General features: G+C 30.0%; 1 pseudogene; it reads right to left on the bottom strand.

Annotated features, from left to right (window-relative positions):
- Window positions 1-3,190: 3,190 nt before the first annotated feature.
- LOC105111177 (cyclic dof factor 3-like) lies at window positions 3,191-6,579 on the bottom strand (annotated as a pseudogene).
- Window positions 6,580-7,018: the final 439 nt, after the last annotated feature.

Below are 7,018 nucleotides of genomic sequence, written 5' to 3' on the forward strand. Positions count from 1 at the left end.
TCCGGTCGAACTAGTTCCAGCCGGACCAAGTCAAATTCAAAGCTTAACATGCATTGAATTGCATCCGACCCAATAAAATAAAAATAAAAATTATCTTTTATTTTTTAATTGTGTTTTATTTGAAAAATTAGTATTTAATATTATTCAATGATACTACATAAATTACACAGAGATCGCTTGATAGCGTAACATTTATAGAATTTGATCATAATTCCAATTTTGTTCCTAATTATATTTTACCTGATGTTGTTGCGTACTTAAAAAATAAAATAAAAATATAGTCCTTGTCGGATGTATTTCATACATGATGGAATTGTAGAAAGTTTAATCGAACAATGAAAAATATTTTATATAAAGTATTATTTATTTCATAATGTAATAACAATACTAAAATTTACAATATTTAAATTAAAAACCATCAATATTAATATATATTTTTTAAAATTATTTTATAATCTTAATTTCAAAAGCATTATTAACGGAACACATTAAATTATTTTTTGTTCAACTTCAATTTCAACCACAGTTTTAACCAAACATACATAAATACCAAATCAACCTCAAACAAAAGCGCGTTTTATAAAAATAATTTTTTTAAACCATAACCATAACAGCTAACATAATACCAAAATAATTTTTTTAAACCACAACCACAACAACTAACACAGTACCAAACACAGTTTTAACTAACATGGGTTATGTTAGTATTTATTTTTTTTGTTCTAGTCATCAAATATTTTCTTTCTTTTTGATTGCATCATTTTCTAAGCAATTTTGGGTGTTCTAGGGGTTGGTAATTTCTTTTCTTCATGTTTTGTACATATTTGAAGGGTTTTATCAAATTTTAAAGAAATGTATTTTAAGGTTTTAATAGAAAACACAATTTAAAAAAAATACAAAACTGAAGAACTAAAGACAATCTTGTTATCAATCACAAAATCACGTGAAAAAAATATATTTTATTCCACCTATTTTATTTTTTTCTTCATGTGCTACCTTTAATTTTTAGAATCTTAGTTTTGAATCAAAATTTTACTTTGTTTATTTTTTATTTTGTTTAAGAGATGAGAAAAAATTACTAGAAAATCATGAAAGAAAGAGAAATTATCAGTTTACCACATCCTTGAAATGAAAAAAAATAAGTTTTCATGTTTTTTTTAATAAGATAAGTTTCAATGAGATATTTTAAAATTTTTATATTGTTATAGAAAGTAGATCAGGGTTGAAAAAAAGTTTTTTTTTTATTTAATCTTGTGTTTGGATTGATTTTTTAAGTTTAAAAGTTGATTTATTAGGATTATAAAAGTGTTTATTTGATGTTTAAGGTAAAAATAAATTAAAAATAGTTTTTTGAATTCAAAAAACTCCAACCTAATTTTTTAAGTATTCTCCAATCTAGAGAAGTAGATGTTGCATTGTCTACTAAAGCAAACGATGAATTATAATTTTTTTTTCATAAAAAAAATATTTTTTTAAATAAAACATAAATAAAATAATAAAAAAAAAGAGATCATGTTGTGCACTTGGCCTTGTAAGTCTAAATATGTTAGGCCTTCTTTTTTTTTTGTGTTGACCAGGCATGCAGATATTATCTTTCTAGACAAGGATCCTTGCCCCTTCCTTTGATTTTTATTTTTATTTTGATTGAAGTGCATACTCAACATGATGTTTTAATTATTATTTAATTTTTTTATGGTTATTAGATAATATTATATGTTATTAGATAATATTATAGGTTTTTATGGGAATGCTAACAATTTCTTTTTCAATTATTATATACTTAATATGCCAAAAACAAAATTGCTCATGATTCAATTAGAATAAACTTTTTTTAAAAATAATTTAATAGATTTATGACATGATTTTATCACATTTATTTAAAAAAAATTCCTTCAATCACATACAAAATATTGAGATATTATTTTGATATTTGTTTTTAGATTTTCTCTTAGGATCATGATAGGGTTTTTGTTTAAAATATGGTGCTTGCAATTAAAAAACATGTTTTCTTTAAAACAATCAAGAGATGTGTTAACATAAAAAATAAAATTTAAATTGAAGAAATATATTTTTACTACTTATTTTAAATGGTTGAAATTTTTATAAAACCTTTATTTTAATTAAAAAAACATGCTTTTATTAAAATAGTCAAAAGATACAATAACATGAAAATGATGTGTTAACATAAAAAATAAAATTTAGATTGAAGATACACCTTTTTCCTAATTATTTCAAATGGTAGAGATTTTTAACAAACCTTTATTATAATTGATGTTGCCTTTTATTCAAAAAAGTGCTCCTTATAAAAAAGATTAGGACATCTTTATGTTAATACAATTGATTTTTTTATAGATATTTATGTATTAGCCTGATATATACAATTAATATTAAAATACTATTTTCTTAATTTTTTTAATTGTGATTTCTTATATACTTTTTTAAAAATTTATTGTTTTCTTTTCTTTTCTTTTTGTTTATGATTGAAGAGAGATAATAGATCCATGAATTGTTTTTTTTAATTGAAGTTTTATTTCGTGATTTGATAACATTTTGCTTAAAAACAACACTTCTCATTAAAAAAATGTTTTTGTAAAACAAAAATTAAAAAAGGAATAGAAAATTTAGTTTTAAATAGAAGCATACATTTTTTTATTTCAAATCATTATAGAATTTTTGAAATTTTCCAAATTGTTGCTAATAAAAAATAATGCATTTCTCATAAATAATTTATTTGTTTTTCTTGGTATAAATAAAAAAACTAGAAAGCAAGATTATAAAACTCGATGAAGCATGATCTATATTACAAGTCAAGCAACATAACCTAGTTTAATCTAATACAATCTGAAATATCATTTTAATATCTAAAAAAAAATATCAAAACCATATCATTTTTAAATCAGGTTTAAACTAAGCCGAACAATTCACGAGCACACCAGTTATGTAGGCTGAGTGATTTGCTTTGAAAACAGGATTGGTCCGTATACCATGTTATGTAGTCGTCATGTTTAATAACCCCCTAGCAAGCTAGAAGAACTTCGGGACAAATTTACATGGAAGTCGAAACCTTAGATGAAGTCCTAGATCACTGGTCTTTACAAACTCCAGAAGAGATTTACCATTCCGCTCGACGTATAGTTGAGGTATAGCCAACAAGGACACAGTTACAGAATTTCAGAAAAGATCCTCCAGCTTCAGAAAACATTGCTTAGCCTTCTAATTCACATACAAGACGGAGTTTCATCTTATTCTTCTGCTGAATCTAAGCAGCAAAGGAGGCATATGAGTGTATGAGTTGAATCTCATAGGCTGCACCCCATAACAACAACTCATTGAACAACCCCTATTATTTACAATGATGACTTGAAGAGATATGTGTTGACAGCGCTGCTGCTTATATTCCAGCATTCGATTCCGAAGAACTAGTCTTTCAGGCTTAATCAGAATTAGATCAGCAGGAATTGCATGCAAATTGAAGGGAAGCCCAAGTACCCATGATATGCCTAGAGAGGATCATGGAAGTGAGGTTCACCGTTCAAAATTTGAGCAGGTGTCCTTTAGCCACTCTCCTGGAAGTTTTGAGAGCGAGAAAGAGCTGCCGGGTTTGCTTCCAGTACATTAGTTGCATCAGATACATGACCACAGCCTTCTGCTTTGGTTTCAAAATTCTTGAATATAGTACCTTTTGATGTGGGATCCTTCTGGTCAGGCAGGAGACCAAATGTAGCCCATAGAGGATTCTTTCAAGCCTCACTTGGGTCATCAATTCTCAGAGTTTTCGGAACCAATATACATTTTTCTGTCTTTTCTTCATCCGTAAATTTTGGATCTCTAGAATGCTTGCCTAATTTTGGTGAGCCATTTCCCGAGCAATAACTGGTGGTGGTAGGGGATGATGGAGAAAGGCAGCCATTCGATCCACAAAGTGGTACATTTCCAGTTCCAGCAGTCCATGTGGGCATGCAACCCCAATAAGAAGCAGGTACAAATTGCAAAGGAATGCTGGGCGGACAAATGCTGGGAACTGCCAACATTGGTGTGGGGCACAATTGAACTTGAGTGGGAACATTTGTTATGCAAGCCTGGCCAGAGGAGTACTGAGCCGCAGCCATGGAAGTATCGTTATTCCAAGCTGGACTCCAAGGAAAAACCCATGAAGGAACAGAATAACAAAGCAGAGAATGTGGAGCACTGAGTTTGTTAGAAGATGCTGGCAGATCAACTTGCTCCTGCATAATATTTTCAGGCAATTCATTTTCACAAACAATGAAAGCTGCCTTGGATGATCCACATGAGGGCGGCTCCTCTCCATTATCTTGATAATTGACTGAACTCATCTCAACATATCTTTTTGGGTCTCCAAGATTAAGCACGGTCTCCATGGAATCACAAAGAGGTGCTTCAGGACCAAATTTTAGAACCGTCCCATTTGCTGTTGAGGGACTCAAAGTGGTCGCAGATTCAACAGATGATGAAAGTTGGTGACCCACTGAGTCTGAGTTTTCCATCCTGGCAATAGGTATTCCATCAGAAGATACTAATATCTGACGATATTGAGTAGCCAAGTGCTTATTCTTCCGTCGGCCAGCACCAATAGGGACATTTCTCATTGTTCCACCAGCTGTCCAATATCTTTGGCAATTCTTGCAGAAATGCCTCGGTTGGTTGACATTGTAGTTATTGAAGTAACAGAATTTTGTGTCTAAACTGTTGCATCGTGGACATGGTAGAATTTTATCTGGCTTCTTGAAGACCCTCTCTTCGTCTGGGCCATTAGACTCCAGCTGACCTTCCTTAGGCTTAGCAATTACTTCTGTCTCATTCACTTGCATTGCAGCTTGGATCTCTTCCTTACCTTGTCCTAAAGCAGAGAAGATTTCAGGTTCTTCTGAGTTTTCTTCACTAGGACCCTCAGTTTCCAATTTTGTTATGTGACTGCAGCTGCCCTGATATTAAACAAAAGAACATTAGACTCGGAATAGAATTGCAAAATTAAGGGAGAAAAATAGATTAGCAGAGTTGAAATGGAATTAAGGGCTATATCTTCACCACATTATGTTGAAAGAATCTAAAGAGGAATAAAGAGGGGGAAATAGAGAATTTGGTTTGCACGAGACTAATCAATTTTTCCAGTTTTCCAGCTACTTTCTTCTCTTCCCCCATCAGACTTGTATCATAAAATAAAATGAGCGTGCCTTGAAGGGATCATGCTCAGCCACCAAAAAAAGCAGTTACCACATCAAAGCATGATTTACAAACAAGAATATTTATTTAAAAAAAGGCAACTTTTGATAGTATACAAAGAATGGGAAACCAAGTTGAAAATCAACCAGCTTTAAACTACAAGAAAAAATAATGGAGCAGTTGGGAGTATGATTGCCATGATTAAATCACTTTTGATGCAACAGGAGAAGTATGATGAATTATTCGTTTTTAGCCCCACTACCAATCAATTGGAAAACCAAAATCACATGACTAATTCTGATCACAATATGAAAATATTTCAGAATTGAATTCAAAATGAACAAGGAAGATCAAATGCAACATACAACCTATTTTCACAAAGCTTTTCTCATTATAAAATATGAAAAACAATATTTCATAGATTTTCCTAGATAAAGTAATTTCATCTTTCGATTTACAGTCCACGGTTGAAACAGAAATGAAAGTACTCATTTGAAATAAGATGTATACCATCGAGCTAAAATCACACAAACATAAAATTAATAACTTGAATTTCTGGCATCGAAAGAAAATTCTGGGCCCAATTTTTTCTAAAATTCTTAGTCATATTTACATCATTCCTCAAACAAGTAAATGCCTACTCAAAAATAAACAAATAAAGGAACAAATGAAAAGAGAAAAACATAGAAGGAAAGGAAGTTCCACGTTTGAACAACAGAGGAAACAGAACCTGCGTTTCGAACACGATATCACAAAAACAATACTTCTACAAACAACACATGACATCCTTCATTCTTAACTACAAGGTTTACAAAAACTTATAAACCAAAGACCTTCAGTATTTCCCACCAAGAAATGACCACTTTTTCATGCCAGTGTTTACTCAACCAAAAACCAATACCACGAACAACAAAATACAGTCTCTACTATATTAATTTCAAGATTAATTTAAGCTCTTCTGGTTCATTACTTCTTGTATCAAACTAGACCAAAACACAGCCTAAAACATCATATTAGTGCACAAACCAATACAAATCCAACAACCGAGGTAAAATCTCAAGACTTTCAGCTATAAAACTTAACGAAAAACCCTCTTCAAAAACTACATAAAAAATGCAAAATGGGAATATCATTATATACATAGATGTGGGTGTACCTTGGCTGGTGGTTCGGCCGGAAACTGAGTGTCAGGCACCGGAATCTTTCTACCAAAGAGCTTGAAAGCTGGATCTTTGGACTCTCCCTTCATAGTTTTTTTGCTGTATCAAAATAAAAGTTGCAAGCTTTGAAGAGCAGTGATAGTGACACCAAAACCCATATAGAAATTAGTACAACAATATAAAGCAAAAGGAATGTCAAAAAAGAATGAGAAAGAGAAAGAGATGGAAAAGGATAGGCTTTTTTCGTTTCTTTTCTTTTCTTTTCCTTTCCTTTCCTTTCTTTTCCTTTCCTTTTAGTGAGTAATAAGCTTTATAAAGTAATTGTTGGGACTGTACGGGGCGTGAGCATGATTAAGATTATTTTTAAAAATATTTTTTTATATTTATATTAAAATAATATTTTTGATTTTTATATTTTATTTTTAATATTAATTTATTAAAAAAATCTAAAGATTTAAAAAATTTAAAAATATAATAAAATCACAATATTATATACCCAAAATTAAATTTTCTTCTGAATTTGTGGTTATAATTATTTTTTAAAATATATTTTATTTAAAAAATATTAAAATAATTTTTTTTATTTTTTTAAAAATATTTTTAAAAGCAACATATTAAAATTAAATAAAAAAATTAATTTTTTATAAAAATATTTTTAAAATACAAAAACAAAATAC

The sequence above is a fragment of the Populus euphratica genome, unplaced genomic scaffold (assembly GCF_000495115.2).
Source record: "Populus euphratica unplaced genomic scaffold, PopEup_1.0 scaffold482.1, whole genome shotgun sequence".
Taxonomy (NCBI): Eukaryota; Viridiplantae; Streptophyta; class Magnoliopsida; order Malpighiales; family Salicaceae; genus Populus; species Populus euphratica.